Source organism: Trichoplusia ni, chromosome 12, assembly GCF_003590095.1.
Source record: "Trichoplusia ni isolate ovarian cell line Hi5 chromosome 12, tn1, whole genome shotgun sequence".
In the NCBI taxonomy this organism is placed as follows: domain Eukaryota; kingdom Metazoa; phylum Arthropoda; class Insecta; order Lepidoptera; family Noctuidae; genus Trichoplusia; species Trichoplusia ni.
This window is the reverse complement of record NC_039489.1, coordinates 2510664-2528727: the sequence shown is the minus strand read 5'-3', so window position 1 is coordinate 2528727 and position 18064 is coordinate 2510664. Positions and strand designations below refer to the sequence as shown.

Here is an 18064-nt window from a genome sequence, read left to right as displayed (position 1 = left end):
TTTATTTGCTATGCTATACTGGGGATAGTTCCTGAATTGAGAATACAAAGGCGAAAGGAAACCCATACTATTCGCACCAAGATTTTAAATTCGATAGTATGCTTGCCTGTCTTTCTGTATGTCTGACTTTCAAAGTTAAACATTATGACAGATTTTGATTAAATTTAGTAAATTTTTGCCTTAAAGGAAATAGACTAGTTTTGTTGCAATAACTGACAGACACGTGGATAGAAAATGCGGGAACTATAAATATATATATAACTAAGATTAGAAAAACCAATGATCAGAATCGAATGTAACGCGAAACTGAATGTTTACGAAAAATCTTTACTTATTAAAATGTAGGATTTTAATTACATAAGCTCTTGGATATTAAATAAGGTCGTAAACTCACAAGTCCTCTGACAAGACCGGAATAAATTTTTAGCAAAACATTTCTCACTTACAACAAAAGTAACTCCTAACTATTATTTTTACAATAATGTACAGTTTATATGTTTTTTTGTGATCCTTTCTGTTCGTTTCGCACAAAAAAACACTCGTACCCTCTACAGCATGTCCGTTATCAAGACATAGCTAAAATGACCTTTAGTGCTTTGAGATAAGGTGTTTTAAATGAGAAAGTGTTACCATGTGTCTTAATGAGTGTTTTTGTATCTATTCAAGTGTTTTCAAGAGGCTAGTATGTTATAGAATTCGAAATGCAAATTGTCGCCAGTTTATGAAAGCAGTATTTTTTATTAATGAATACTCATCTACCCTCAATATAAAAACTAGACACTTTAAAGTGACATTAAAAAAATAATAATAAATATTTAGGAATATGGAAATGATCTCTAGAACATTTAAGCTACAAAGAACTAGTTAAAAAAAAATTGAATTTGCATTTTTAAAAATATCTATACATACATATATATCTTCAACTGATCCAGAACGCAATTATTTAATACTCATAACGACTTATTGACAATTCCTGAGTAATATCCCCGATTGCAATAAAGTCAATCCATTGTTTCTACCTTTCATTTGTATTTCTATACAACGGTACGTATTTATAATTGCAATTCACCAGCCTGTCATAGAAAATGTTATGCTTGAAACTCTATACCTCCTTTCTCTTTACCGCCTAAGGTAATATTACTAATCTACGGTAAACTATATTGCTATGTATCTGTGACATTTGGCTAGTACGATTGTATGCCTACTACAACTATTAAAAGGTAGACCTAGAACTTTCTTACACTAGGCAATGTTTGTCTCCAATGACAAGTTTGGAGTCTAAATAAGCGGATATTGAAGACTTGAGTTGCTTAGTGTAAGAAGGTGTTTAAGTTTAGCTAGAAATCAGCTAGTTATAAAGGCCTCCAGGTGGGAAACAACCGCTTCCCAAAAGGAATTTATTTTGAGACAACACAACACTTAGCACAAGAAACATTTTCTTGCTTGTCACAATCATTTAAGCCTTTGATATAGGCTCTTGTCGGCCTAAAGAACAACGTAAATACTTCACCGGAGGCTTTGTATCCGACATAACTAAGCAGAGTTTTATCATCCAGAAAATCTATAAAGTGTCCACTTAACGTTATTACTAGCAAAACCCAAATGATGGTATACAAGGAACATTGGCCCTCCCTTCGGTCATCCACAGTCCAGTAATCTGGTTAGGGCCCTTCGTAATACCCTAATAATGCCATTGTGGCGTTTACGACAATTTTCGCTGGCCGTCTGACATATTGCCACGATGTTTATCGCGCTCACTCGCTTCCATATGCTATATTTTTTCCTTTATGATATGTTATACCCAAGCGCGGTGGGTAATATTTTCATCAGAATCATCTACAACATGTTTTTACGGTTGTTGCTTGAAAATGAGGCACATATTCTTGGAACGGGCGGGCCTGGCTTTTGATTGATGCAAACGGTATAAGTTACCAGAAGTGGGCGGCTTTACAAGTTCAGACCAGACAGTTTTGTTCAGGTTTCTTGTGTAATATACATGTAACAGGATGCTTAGCAACAGTACTTTCCTTATCCTCAAACAGGTTGAAACAATGATTTATAACGGAATCGGAATTCGAAATTAGAAATTCGCCTTCATTATTCCGCGATACCTGCACTGTTTAAAGCCCGGTAAAGTCCATTGTTACACCTTAATGGCAAATAGAACAAAACAAATTGTTCTCAACTCGCTGCCTTCCGACTTACCCGGTCGCCCAAGTTCAACGATTTTTGGTACAAATAGGTTTCGGTTCATGATTCACAAGAGCAAACATTCCGTATTACCGAAGCCGGGTCGAAACGCTTCTGAGTATCGCCCATTAGAGATAACTACAAGTTAAAATTACATTCTCAGCAATATCATCTAGCGACCTAGTAACCATACTTTCAACGTACTTATTGGTCTAAGTTATTACTTAACATTGTCTCGTTTTAGCATTGACATTCGTGTAGATTAGAAAGGGACGGATGGTGTTTTTGTTGAGTCAGAAGTCGCATTGTCCGTGGGGGACTGAGTCACGAACTCTTGCGGTCACTGAGTCATATGAAAGATTGCGTTTAGCTCCGCTCTGAGTTATTCATCGGCGCCTGCGCTGATCCAACGATTGCCTGCGTACGAGTATATAAGTACAGTTAGTATTGGTCATAGAATTGGTCAGAATATTATTCTTCTCTCGAGTCAAGTAAAACTTTTGTGTTATTTACTGTTATTTCTGCCGGTTGCGTTACTGGTTAATCGAATTCGCAATTAGGTTTTAAAGTAACAGTTACGTGCAATGATATTAATTTATTGAGTAACCATTTTTTTTCGTACATAAAATTGACGATTAATCAGATTCTGATGAAGTGCCGTCCGTTTTGTGACCGTAAAAACTATAAAGCCCACACATGTTATCCCTTAACCTGGGATTTCAAAGCGTGGTGCAACCTCTTAAACCCAAATCAAGTCAAAGTCAGAGTCAATTTCTTTATTTCAATTAGACCAGTATTATGGCACTTTTGAACGTCAAAACAATTTATATATGAACAATATTAAAAACTAATGTCAGTCTGTCGGTCAGTCTCCTATTGAAGCTACCGCTCGTTCGGAAGGTAGCAAGCAAACTACAAGCTAATAATAACTATTAAATTCTATCAAAGTATATTAACATAAACACCACATGTGTATTTGAACACCATAAAAGATTAAATCAAACCCTTTGGTCTCACCAAATTAATATACAGGGACTACTATAATTTGGTTATTCGAAGCTAACGCAATGAAAACATGCAGATATTCATATTATTTACACAAATACGAAAATAACCGTTTAAAAAACATAGTAGTACTATTAAAAGCTCTAAGAATATCTACATCTACTTAGTACAATTAAAAATTACTATTGCAGTCTTTGTAGACCCTCACTGAGATTTTTTTAAGGACGTCTATCCATGATTTCGGACGCGGTGTGACACTCTGACACCAGGGACAAATCATTGGAGAATAAGACGAGAAAAAGTCAATTAACGAAATACATTAACAACAGTCTGTAAATCATAATTTTATATAGCTTTAATTATGTTAGTTACATGATTAAAGCTATATAAAATGTACCGTTTTCCAAAAGTTTCAGATGAATGGACAAACAAGAATAGACCTTCAGATAAAATCCTTAAAAGTTTGGTACGTTATAAGATGCTCGCTTAAAGTTTTAATCTCATAAATTCACAGATGCTATTCATAAATACCGTTTCTCATCACGAGACGAACAATTACCGATAAATCTTGGATGCATGCATACGCATAAAACTAAATTTAGCAAATCAGATTCACGAAACAATCCTCGTTTAAGTTTTGCATCACGCTCAATTCAGACAAAAGATCTTTTGGGCTTACCACCATTTTAGAAATTATTTTAGGAAAAGGTCAAATACTTTTTTAATTTGTTTCTGGTTTAGTGATTTTAAAATGCTTAGAAATGCGACAGATAGACGATTAAATACATTTCTGATTACCGTTGAATTCCTAGTTTCATAGAATTGTAAGAAGTTAAACAATGGTTGGTAAAAGTTATTTTCTTTGTAATATTGTACCTTCGTAAAGATAATTATTACTTTTACCTACATCCTGTACTAAATCCCGTTAGCGTTATTGGGGGCAGTTCCAAGTTGTAATTGAATTATCGCCTATACATATAAAAACACGTTTTCTGTTTGTCTGTTAATCTTTGTAAAGCTAAGGATTATTCATGGTTTATTTGTTACACCTATTGATTGGCGGATTAAAAAAAAATCTATTCTTTATTTTGTCTTGTAAGAAGTTTTGAATAGAATACAGTAAGTGAAGCTTTTGACGAACGTTTACATATATTTAGAATGTACAAAGTTGGAATAATAAGTTAAAAAAAATTATGACAACGAAATATGCATACTATGTTTATCTATTTCTGAAAAATGATGTGTTTTTTTTATCCTCCTATACCCTGCATAGCCACACTTGATTAAATAAAGAACTCGACGAATTAATAACTATTAAATAATTAAGATACCTGCTATCTAAAATGGAACAGCTTCCAACTACCCTTTTTGTATTATCATATTTATTGTGACTGAACATCTCCACCAACATCTAATGAATAAATCTATCATGACGACTGTATCTAACAATACAATTTTTCTTTTGTTCCAGGTAAAAAACAAAAGATAATCACCACTTACATCGGACACGGTCCATCGAGAGCCCATCGGTCCATATTCATGACCAGTTCTCACAGTAATCTGCGTCAAGGCCTGTTTATTTAATACGTTCCCAGGCTTACGAATCGTATTGATAACCCATTTGCATCTCCGAGTAAGAAGGCACTTTATAAGAGAAAACTTCAGAACATTTCGTCCAAATTGCCTTATGATACGAAATTCGTTAACAAAAGACTCAAGTAGGTTCAAGTACGTATAAAACTAAGTTGGGTTTCGTGACTCCGTTCGTGTATTAAACATTTATTGATAAAATCTTGGCAAGAAAATTTGGCGTTGGAAAAAAATGTTGGTGTTTTGCCCTACTTCGTGGCATCGTTTCCCTGGAGGCTGAAGTTTCTCAACTAGCGAAGGAAAAAGCGGGATTTTATATAGGCTATATCGTATCGGCATCACACTGTATCCCGGTAATGATTACACAGTTTGACGTGTCTCGTTATTGCCATCGAATAGCAAAATAGCTTTGAGGTTCCGTATCGCTCTTTGAGGTCCTTCAGTTAATGATGTTATCTTGCATGTATCGGTTCTTTAAGTGCTTTCGGATCAAGGATAGTTCAATGGATTGCCGAATTGTAGCCCTTCGACTTTAACCAAAATATCTTTCTTGGAGTGGGATTGTTTTTGTAGGAATGTCATCTATAAATAGAATATAATAAATACTGCTTGCCGATATATCAGATACTTTTGTCGTTTTGTCTGTAACCTTAATCAGTTTTAGGCGTAAAGTTTAACCCCTCCTAGGAGTGCCATCCTTCCGGGTTTCCCCAGACAAGTCCTACTTTCAATGCTTTCTGAGCGTCGGAAGAGGACCTTCATTTGTAGTCCGGACGTAGAAATCTTAGACCACTTGCAAACGACGATCAACCGATGAACTGACTGTTTAAAAAAAAACCTGTGTCACATCATGGTTCTTGACTTACAAATCTGGGGTTTTCAGATGTTTCGCCTTTGTTATGAATCAGGCAACGTTGACCTAGCCTAGCCTACCTTAGTTAGCTTGGGCTACTTCAACAAACCAGATGACAGTTAACAGTATTAAAGCAATCACTTGCAATACAAACTCCCTGGTAATTTATTTACAGAAATGTTAAGGTTAATGTAACAATTCCATCCAAACAATCCTTTGCTTTTGATCTATTTATACATAGTCTTAAGGTATAAACAGTCGACTTCCAAGACATTTCACTGAATCTTGTTGAAGGTTAAGTCAAAGTTAATATTCTGCTCAAAAGACCGCCACGGTCATTCTATTTGACTAAATTCTACTAAGTTTAGTAGTTTTAATATCAATTTAGCTGGAACATAGTTTTCGGGTTCAGAACTTGCGATGTCTTCGAAGTTCTTCAAACTAGATTCCAGAGAATTGACCGCTTGACCGACACGGTGACAAATTGAAGGATTTTATTTAATCGTCCGAATAGCGTGCAATTGTGGAATTACTATGTAATATGTAAGGAATAATACCAAAAAACCGTGATTTTTAAACAACTCCTAACACTGACTGATTTTTTACTTGGGTCGCTGGGGTAATTCAAACATTCAAGTCACATGCACGAAGACACCCAGACTCAGGTCAAGTATTCGAAGATCACATAAACGCTTGTCCAAAGCGGGATCAAACCCGCAACACGTCGCGCACAGGGATTTGGTGTGGTGACCTCAACCACTCAGCTGTAATAAATATAATTTATTATTCGATACTCTGAAGTTTGTCATGGTAACAGCGGATATCTAAATAAATTTTGACTTATAAGTTTCTGATAAATCACCATATGACGGCAATATGACATCAATAACCGTTTCTAAATCATTTCGCTAACTGTAATCAAAGTATCAGAAATCGTTTGAAACATAACTGAGCGTGTAACGGGCATATCATGTAGAGTACAATCAGCAACAAAACTCATTAAACACTGCACTGCATTGCAAAACTTTTTAACTATTGAGATTTCTGAAAATGGTCAAGTGGGCGACAGTCTCGAAGCACTGAGAATAAATACACATGTTGTGTCAAAATTTTAACTGTCTAGCTAGAGGAACCTGAATAATATTATTCCGTTTTTACACTCAAATTAAACAGTAGCTTAAACTATTTTTTTAACTTTCTAAACTCTAAGCTAGCAACAATTTGAACAAAAATTCGGAGTCAGTAAATCAACTTTTGTTGCTGACGGTACGGTACAGCATCAATTGGTTCCGAGTAAATTATGTTAATGTTGGTACAAATATTCTGAAGCTATCGTTCCCAGAAGTCGTTATTAAAATGCCTGTATGACACTGGTACGTGTGAACTGACGAAGGTGTGAAAGGTGAAATATTGATACTTTTTATGATAAAAATTGTCGGCTTGATCTAGATTTTATTAAAGTAAAACTACGGCACTTGGTCGGTTTTGACTTTGGTTATCATTTCAAATTTAAAACAGGAAGATTTTAAAATGAAAGTTTATTTTTTAGTTCGGTTTTTTTCTTGGTTTGCTTTACAGCCAAGAATAAGTCAAAATTCGTTAAAACACTTTCCTTCCACCCAAATTCCGATCACAACGGACTTTCATAAATGTCTCTCCGACAGAAAACTTCGATCGTTCTAGCGCTAATCTTCCACGAGTTTTTCATTTACTCTATCAACAAAATCCTGTCCTCACTTTCCTCAACACTCAGAATCATTAATTTTGACCCATCTGAATACGTGTATTGTTCACTCACAGGCTAATCAAAGGTTAAACGTTTAAATGGCCGAACTTGCTCCCATTAATCCAGGCTCTCGGAACTTAAATTAGCGACTACTTAACCTTATTTAGTTAGTTTGAATGTTTAATGATACGGGTAGCTTGTGTGTGGATTTTTGGAAATTAATATAATATATGTATGCTTATGCAGCAGTATATCATATAATGTGGATGAATTAAAGTAGATCTTTTGTCATGGTCGTCCATCGACGGCAAAAAACCAACCTTTGTCCCGTTTTTTTCACTTATTTAGTTTTCACTATCGGCCAATGATTTTCCGTCATTTTCGGTTAGGCTTTTCTGTCCTGAGCACCTTCATACAAACCCCTAAGAGATGAATACCAACCCACCAGGCTCCTAAGCCTGCCTTACAACTGCCTTACTTGCAAGGTCCTACTCCGTTCTTAATAACAGTTTCCAAATAAAGGTAGAAATAAGCTGCGGAAATTATTTATCATTGATGAAGAAATATCTATTGATCCAATAAGGTAATGAAATCAACGACTCTTTAATTCGAGTCGTGCGTACAAGAACAATCATGCAATTTTAATTGATTTCACATTTATGGAGAAACTTTCTTGATTTAGCAGAGCTTAAAGTCAATTAGGCAGAGATTTTCGCTGATTAAATTAAACTTATATAATTAAGTAATTATATGAACTCTAACGCAATGGGATAGACGGATTTTTGTCTACCACATCACCAGATATCAAGTTCGGATGAAAAGCCATTTTGCAGTAGTGAGCTGTCCCTATTCGGAACTTGAAATGGAATGTAGATACAATGTCAAAAAGTAACAAAGCAAATTACTTTATCCATTTTTTCCATATCCAGTGACAGTAAAAACATCCCGTACTAACAATGAGCTCTTAAAATTGACCGTTGTCGGTGTGGAAGCGAGATGAAAGTATTCACAGTATAGCTCGTTGTCTCACTTTCACCACCGCTTCAGTCTAATTTTAAATGTTCAGTAATAGAAACTGCTCTAACCATCATAGTTTTGTCTTTTTTAATATCTCCAAAATCCTATGCAAACTGAATCATACCTCTAGCCCTTTATTTTTGAACGATCATCATCGGCCTAGCCTTTTCCCATTATGTTGGGGTCGGCTTTTATTTTTGAACGATATTTTATTAAAATACACCTTTTTCTCCAAGTACTGTGACAAGAACTTTGTGGCATTCCCGGCGGCGTACAAAAACTCGAGCAGTAAAGTTTGAAGTAAACAATGTCGTGGGTTAACCTCGGGTTTACACGTGTAACAAAAATGCTAAAGTAAAGAAGCCTTATTACGTAAACAAAGGCGTCAGCAATTCACTACAAAGTAAGTACTTTATGGTGTCAAAACTATTGCTTACTGTACTTTTGTGACGAAAGGAAACTGCAAGGAAATAATTAAGTATGTAATTAAAACGCAAGACGCTCGCGTTCGTCGCGAAGGGTTTCACAAACATTCAAGTCACAGAACACAACACTCAGAACAAGCAATCATTGATCATACAAATTTGAGCGAGGATTTGGCGTGGTGACCTGTGCCACTAGGCTGTCCATGCAGTCAATAAACTTGTACTTATAATAAAAATATACACAGTAAATTAATATAACACTAAAAAAGTTCAAAAACCGAACATTCTAAATGAGATTTCTTGAAAATTCAATCCTGTCTTTGTAACTTAGACTAAAGCTGATAGTTCAAAGATGTTATCACATATGTATACATACTATACAAAGTTATACATAGTTTGGCAAACGACTGTGGTATTTACTCAAGGCCACACACTAGGGTTCGTTTCTCGTTGTTTAAGCCCCTAATGATATTTAAAGCTCAGGATCTGACATTTACCTTATATTACGAAACATGTATCTTCATATTCCGTCTTATATGCTATAGATACTTTATCACACCTTTCATTGTACTTTGGTATCGGCGGTATATTCCTTCTGCTCATAAAAGAAAGAAAAAACTGTTTAAAAATCACGATTTATGTCTAGGATGTTTTCATATTAAAAATTAATTAAATACCAGTAAATGACTTACTGGAATCTCATAATTGGAAACGAGATCGAAAATCAAAACCATAATCATAACCAGATTCGTATTAAAAATGAGAAGTTATTATGGGAATAATTTAACACGTGATTTCCGAGAACATAATCAATTCAGTATTGTTACATTTGTTACTAAGAGTCACCAATAATTATTTTTAAACGACAAAGTTTCTATTCAAGTTTCAATTGAAACAAAAACCCTTCACAGAAGGACTCGCAGAAAACAATTGAATCACTTAGAACAAGACCCTTTGAAAAAACACTCAAATAATGTTTGGAAAATCAATCTGGCTTCTGTTATTTAAGTTATAAAGTAAGTACAAAGACAAACAAAAGAACGTTAATTTATTTAGCTTGGCTTTATGTAATTCGGTCCAAGTTAAACATGGCGACTAATTCTCGTGTTCCAAAGCTCACATTTATTGTACTTAATCAAGTTTTTGGGGCTACCTTCATATAATATTAATGTATAGCGGTTCTGACGAGATGATTTGTTAAGTTGTCAAGATTTGATGCGATTCGGTTGGCAGAAAACAATATTTGCCACTTGCCCGCCAAGAATAACAGAACCTCAATCTAAGTGGATATTCATGTGAGGTGTCTGTTCATTACACTCTAGACATAAATCACAAAATTGTTTTAGCCTACTTAAGAATGGAAACCTTTTTTCTTGCTTCCATATTTATTTTGGAGTTTCGCCGCAGAATTTGGTAACGCCGCTTCCAGTATCTTTTTTGCCATTTATTTTCGTTCTTTATGAACTTGACAGGTTCTTCGTCATTTCTGCCATTATCATCCCTAGCTTTGGTTTCAAACTAGACAATGATCCAAAACTCAATAAGCAGTAATACGCACTAGATCTGACCTCGATCCATAAACTAATTCTAAAATTAGATGCTTCGGAATTAAACTGCTCCCTTTAACATTCAAACGCAGATTAGATTTCGATTTAGAGTCAGGCAGACAACTGCTAATAGTGTTAATTCAACTAGCAAATTTTAGTTCGCAGCTAACCTTACGATTAAATTAAACTTTGGGAACTTTTTAGGTGGAACAAATGAACGCTGTTTTGGGAAGGGCGCGTGTGGTTTGATGACCCAGTTTTAGTTGGGCCTGATTTTAGAATTGACTTCTGAAATACATTTCTATACCTGTCTTGACGAGGGATAGAGAACTGGCTTAGGTGTCTCAGCGGTGGACCACAACTGCATAAAGTAAGAGAGAGACGTTGCTTTACGCTTTGTATTATACTATCTCGCTTTCACAACTCCACTTAAGATGTAGGATTTTTTTAAACTAGCTTGTTTTTCCGATACGACAAGTTAACACTACACATCTAGAAGTTCAATCCTGAAGTTAATAATGAACTCTAAAAGACAAACATTTAAAGTACATTTTTATACACCTCAAAACATGGCTAAAAACAAAAGCATTGCGCAAATCTTTTCAACACAAATACAATCACAACAATAAACTCCAAACTGTTATTTAGTTGATAACACGTTTAAAACTTCGAGAACCTTTTTGGAGTTGGCCTTGGCCGAGAAGAAAACAACGGTACCATAATAGCCGTTGCTAAGGTTAAATGGAGCGGTTAAAGTCGTACCGTGGTGTTTTGTCTCCAGTAAGAAGAGAACTGAATGTGCAACATCCATACTAAAAAAAGGACGAATATTAATAAAAAATAAAAACACGATCTTAAAGTGTTTGGACTCACACTTACAGAATATGTCTAGGAACTATCCTCAGAACGACGACTATTTTAAGTAACAAATAGTCGCATCCAAATCGGTTCAGCCGTTTTCAGTGCAACGTCTGCCACAGACAGACGCAGGCCCACACAACGAGGCCGAAACATCAACATCAATTTAAAAATGTAACTTTATGCTTTGCGTTTTAAAGTTCGGTAATACGTTAGGTTCATTACAATTGCGGAACCAACTTTAATGTAGCAAAAAACATATTTTCTGCACTAAAAATTGCTTTTTCTATTTTAGCCACTCGTATTACCTTTCTAGTTTAAGTTTCATGTTCACAACGAGTAATTGTGATAGAGAATTGCGGACCTTGACACGCTACCATACAATAACATACAAATGTATGTAGGTATGTATGACATGTCATACATATGTGTATGTACTGATGTACAATTGTCATTCAGTCTATTGTGTTTGCAAGTGGATTTTATACTCGCGATGTTGGAGAATACTTTTCTATTTCATTCTGTCAATGGCCTTTCAACTTTGATCCGAATTTTATGTCTTGTACAGATAGCAAATGGAGAAAAGGTTTTAAAGAATATGATATTACCTAAATAATGATATCGGGATTGCCAGACAAGACTTCCTCAAGATTAAGGACTTCGGTTGGGTCCGAAAGTTTTCGGACAATCCCGATAAATATGCGTGAGTAAACGCATCGTTGCATTATTTAATTGTGAATAGTCCTCATGAAAGTTACTTTAACAAATTTTATTTTTGCCTGTATGAAATAAATGTGTATAAATGTAAATGTGTTAAATAATTTCTTATTTATGATTTCGCTGAGCTGAAAAAAATATATTTTAAGAAAAAAATAGAAAGGAGCAGTACTACACAGACTATAATCCTGTCCTTCAGTAAAATCGTGTGTACATATATAAACCATATGGAAAGGTTTTAAATTAACTCAAACATAATAAAAAAATCATAAATTCAGTTTTTCCTGTTTCAAATTAGTTAAAAAGGTAGGTGTTAAATAAACAAAGTAGATAACTTTAGTATTTGTAGTCACGTTAACTATCTAAAGGGAAGCATGGTTATCGCATTAGTTTTAACACCATTAGCCATAGTGGTGCTCTTATGACCCCCATGGGAACTTAAATGGGGTCTATTCACAACCGAGACCATATTTAATTAATTATAAACATTTGCATCTGATTGGTAGAGTTCATTAGTTTTATTTAACCGTTTTAGTGCTTGTTTCATGTTTGAAGTGGAATGGTTGTGCCTTTCAAATTGAATTAAGGTATCTTAATAGGTACGTAATTAACATTTTGTGATTCTGGGTTAGTTTATAGAACATGTCCCCTTGTATCATTACTCGATACTGAATAAATGGTTCAAACTAAGAATGATATATTTATGTAATGTAATTTGCAGATCACAAATTTTCTGTTTACTCACCTAAAGGGTATAAACGGGACCTTACTATTGAAGATCCGCTGTCTGTTCGTCTCTTTGTCCGTCCGCCTGTCCCCAGTCTGTATCTCAAGGATGAAAGCTAGACCGTTAAAATTTTCACAGATAACGTATTTCTGTAAAAATAAACTTCGAGGTTGTTACTAACATTTGCATGATGGAAAAAAATAAATTTAAAAGATGATCGTTACTGATTTTGTCGTAACCAAAAATACAAGTCATATACAACAAAACCGCTATCTCTTGATCTACTGAACATCAACACCTTAGCTGTGTAACATAACACAATACCAGAAATCTCATTTTTCCCTCACCGCGAAATCTGAACCCGCCTTAGAAATTATTCAAATAATACCATAGAGTGCATAAGCTTACAAAGTGATTTCACTAGACAATGGTGAGTCGTGCAAAGCAGACCACGACGGGAACCGGTTCTAGTCTAGAGTACTCGTTGGCTATGGCGCGTAGGGATAAAGTGACTAGTCGGTTTAGAGCCAAGGATAATTTTTTTTGAAGTATTTTATACTTGATGTTTTTGACTGTGCTTTGTTGAGACTTTTTTCTCAAAGGTAAGAGCCTAGTAACAGACAGTAGAAATTTGTTAACAATGTATTGTACTTGCCGCTATTAAAAAAACTAATAAAACTAAATAACATCGTTCAGTAACAGTTTTTTTTATTTTTATAATAACTATCGTGAGACTGATTCATTATTAAATGATGTAACGGTTTACTCACGCGTATTTATCGGGGTAGCCCGACTAGTTTCGGACCCAACCGGAGTCCTTAATCATGAGCAGACGCGTCGGGATCGCGAGTCGAACTGGTTTTTTTATTTTGCAAATTTGGCTGTCTTTAGTCAGTGCCCCGTGTCTGATTTGCACTTGACCAGTTTCTTTTAAGTTAATACCCCTCTTATTGAATTAAAGTAATGGTTTAGTTACTTTACATGTATAGATAAATAGTTTTCTATGTAATAGAAGGACATAGAGGGAAAGGAAAAAATACTTGTGTTCAAAAATAACATCGACTCGTAACTTTACCAAGAAGTTAAATGTAACATATTATCCGCAAATGAACATCAAAATAAACTTGGATGAGTAGAAATATATCTACTTGTACATATATAGATATAGATAAACATACTTTGAAGATACGTTTTTATTTTGTTAAGAAATACATCACAAAGTTTCGGCCTTGCCTCCTCTAAAGCCGAAACTCCTCTTCGTAATAATAAAAATAAAAAGTTTGTGAGTTTATTTCTATTTTTGACAAAATTAATATAGAAATAATGAGGACCAATTGTTATTCATACATGTGTAAAAAGACTTATTGGGATCAATTTAATTGTATCATCAATAACAACTATTTTTGGATCACTTGAAATATACCCTCATTATTTGTACAAAAGAGCCTTAAAAACTTAAATTCACAATAAAACTATGCTTAGATGGTTTGTCTGCCAGAATTTATTTGAATCAATATAGTTATGTGGTCAATAAATAACATTGCTTCTACCATACTTAAGCTCCTCTGTTGGTTGGCGAATAAAGAATTGCCAAGACATAAAGTTTAACCTATAAATAATGAAGACCGAAAGTGCCAAAACGATCATTCACTACGAAAGACGAGTTAAACTATAAATGTACCCCAAATGTCTACAACTATCAATTGGTAGTAAAAGTTACGGTTATATTAAACACTTAAGGGATGAACTTCGTTGCTTCGAATTCAATTAAAAGAACGCCCAAAGGAGTCCTTTAAAAACACGTATTTTTCCAAAGAAACTAACTGCCTCCTCATGTTTTATTAAGAATAACACTCCGTTTATTTGACCTTTTCATTTCTACAAAAAGCAATGTTCATAAACTTTGAAAATCATAGCAAATCCTTCTAACATATTTATGATATCCGACCTCGGAATATTACAATTTTCTCAGCGCAAATTCTTAGGGCATCCCGACTGCAAATAAGGTTCATTTTCGTATACTAACATCACTCAGTATATCCGACGAAACCTACTGAATAGGTAGCATAGCGTGCAAGCAAAAATGACCTTAATGTATCTAACGGTACACTAGCTACGTACAATCTTAGGTAATTTGAAAGGTTTAAAATGTCATAAATAGTTAAGTGGTATTTAGAGCCGTGATTAGTGGTCCAGTGTACCCTTTGAAATTATGTTTTACTGTTAGTATAAACAACTTAAGTAATTTTAGAAATAAATGGATATTCCATTGAGTTTATTGGGCTCTATTTAATTCACTTAAATCTGGGTATTGTTTCTATACCCACTTGACTTAACGCGGTAAAATAGCACACTGGTTAGGTTTAGTCAGTTAAAGTATGATATTACCCGCTTCCTCCCCCAAGGAGGTGGATGTCCAAAAAATAAAGGCAAAGAATTATGACTATCAACTTTTTATCCTACTATATTTTTACTCCTATCTAGTCATGTTCTAGCCTCTAGCAAAATACAGTTAAATATATTAACACCAGAAACAACTATATTTACTAGGTTATAAGGTATTCCTTCGAGAGACATTTAAGCCCTATAAATAAAGACCTAAATAAGGAAGAAAATGCGCGGCCATTTTGTCTCGGAACTTCAAACAAAGTACAAGTATTTTGTTCAATAGTCCATGTTTAACTTATGAATGGGTCTTAACGTCGCAATTATCACGGCGAACAACGCGAGCCCCAAGCACATTTACAAGATGATTTATAATAACAATTTGTAAAACAACAGCGTCCAAGTTGCCTTGAACCAATTTCTCAGTTCAACCAACTTAGATTAATTAAATATATTAATTGGTCGCGTTAATTTGACCTAGGAGGCTTTAGAAATGCTGTCCCATTTTGTGATTGTTCGGTTTCCCTGGCTATTGTGGGATAAAAAGATCTTTTACAAAGCATAAATGTAATTAATTTATGAAATACTAGTGTTGATGTAGTCATATGATAACACCTTATTTTAACATACCTCTGAGTAAATACACTATTGGTGAACACTAGTGCAATTTTTTCTCAGTCTAGAAATTCAACCTCCTTGTTCTCAACCTTCTTTTTACCTTGAATAACACCACCTCAATACAACGTCTGACAAGTTCAACAGCCCACATACTGTCCGATTATAAACATCATGGACTAGCATATCCAATCCGATTTACTGCAAATCCTTACACGGCGACATGTCTGGGGCTGAGAATGTTGAACTTTGAAGAATTATAAAAACAGGGAGGGTTTAGCAATACTACAAGGGCTTGAAACGAAAAATACATACATATTAATCTCACTAAATTCGGACTCCGAATATTGACACTTCAAATAATCCCGGTGTCTTTGTTACTTAAAGATGACGTAACAATAGTGACATTTTCGGAAATCCCAAAAGATAGAGAGGTTTGGAAGAGAAAGGGGGAGGCCCAGCTGTGGGACCTACAAGGCTGTACAAAAAAGAGTACAATTTCAAGTTTCATTCAGTGCAAATCTTTCCCAATGTTTGAAACTATCCATGATTTTAATTTCAAAACAAATGCGAATTAAACTAATGTATTTACCATCGATCGTAGTTATATTAAACTTTCCACAAAATCTATAATTGGCTCCATAGTTCAACGTAGGTTTTAAGCTCGACCCCGCGACCGCCAGTCAACGCCTTAGAAGGGGTCAGGGTCGAACTATCGTGTCTCTAAATAGCAAAAATACCTTACATTTTCGAAGCAAATATTTACAGGTAAGCCTTTTACCGAAGGTAAAAGATATATCCAACATTCTGGAGCTCGATTTGGCGAAAAAGAATTGGCGAATCTTTAACCTAACAATTCTTGTATGTTTAAGCAAAGGAAATGTTTAAAAGTTTGTGTAAAACAAACGTCTAGTAAAAAATATCTATTTTTTGTCAATAAACGAAGATACTTTTGACTTATTTTTTGTGAAAGCCTACTTTCACAATAATTATAATTTTAGCGCAGAAAATATTTGCGAAGAGACTTCACTACGGCGAAACTACAAGAGCAAACCATGTGCTCTTTGAAACACGTTTTAAGAATGGTTAATGTTCATGCGAATGGTGCGCGGGCGTCGGTCAACCGGGGTCAACGACCGGGGGCCGCTCGACAACCTTTGTGGTCGCACTCGCAACGGGTTGCTTAGCTCCGGTTGCCATTGACAGAGACGTCACGAGTCGCTGGTTTAACTCCTTATTGTTAATACAAAAATCATTACTTTAAAACTATTGTTTTAAATTCAGAAAGAGATAGAATTATCCGTCTTTATAGCTACGTCTCTTTCTTTCTTTCGCCACGGAACAACCCAATCGAAACGGATTTGCTTCATTCTTAGAATCGAATGAGGTTTTACTTCGCCGTTACAGTATCTGTTATCCTCGAGTAGAGACTTACTTAACTACTTTTCATGCAAAAAAATCTAATTATCAAACAAAATTAAACTTTAAGCACTTTGTTTTAATATACAAATTGCGGGCGTTGTCGTAATTAAACTTTCTCAAATTGAAATTTTCGTTACTGTAAATTAAGTAGCTTACTCTCATAATACTTTTCACGTTATGTAATTTTTAACGTCCACAAAATAGATTGGGTGTTATCATTGAAATATTTCGTAGCTATAATTACGCAGGCCTGTAATTATCACTTGTATGTATGATGTATGATATTAACGTGTGTTTATGGACACAAATACTATGTCACGGCCATACGCTATAACGTGGACAGATTTTTTAACGTACTGTATACAGTTTTCTTGAATATCGCGTGATATTTCTAGAGTGTGGGCAATTTGTGTTTTTTTCTGTTGTGTTTTAAAGTGGACTTTTCTCTTTGTGAGATCAATTAGATATAGATATGATTGCATAAGATAGAAATGACAGTTTAATAATACAAGTTTTATGCTGTAGGCACAATTGAGTTTTACAAAATAAAGCTCGCGGCTCATGAGACTCATGAGAGCGACAAGTGGATGAAGAGTCTGGATGCCTTTGGCAAGAATTAAAGCTCAAAAATAGGAAAAAAAACCTTATTCCCATGTAGTTTACCTGAACGCATGTTTTGCTTGCTTCACCGGACTAAAATTAAACCAGCACATAAACTTACATCTCCCGCCCACCCAAAAAGGCCTTTAAAAAAGTATGGAATAGATTTTAAATATACTTCGTCTAATGAAAAACCTCAAGAAAACCTTGCCTTTAAAACAAAACCTCGACTTCTCCAAATTACCTGACCTACAAACAACGGTATAATGAAGTAAAACTTCCTCACCCAATCAAACCGCCAAAACCAAACAATAATAGGCCAGATGTACACGGAAGTGGTATTACGGTTCATGTGCTTTCTTCTATCCCCCACTTCCGTTCACTATA

General features: G+C 34.9%; 1 protein-coding gene across 2 annotated transcripts in view; it reads left to right on the top strand.

The window, feature by feature from the left end:
• Nucleotides 1-18064, top strand: part of LOC113499480 (DE-cadherin) — a 519450-nt gene that overhangs the window by 38386 nt on the left and 463000 nt on the right. The gene's annotated exons all lie outside the window — the stretch shown is intronic.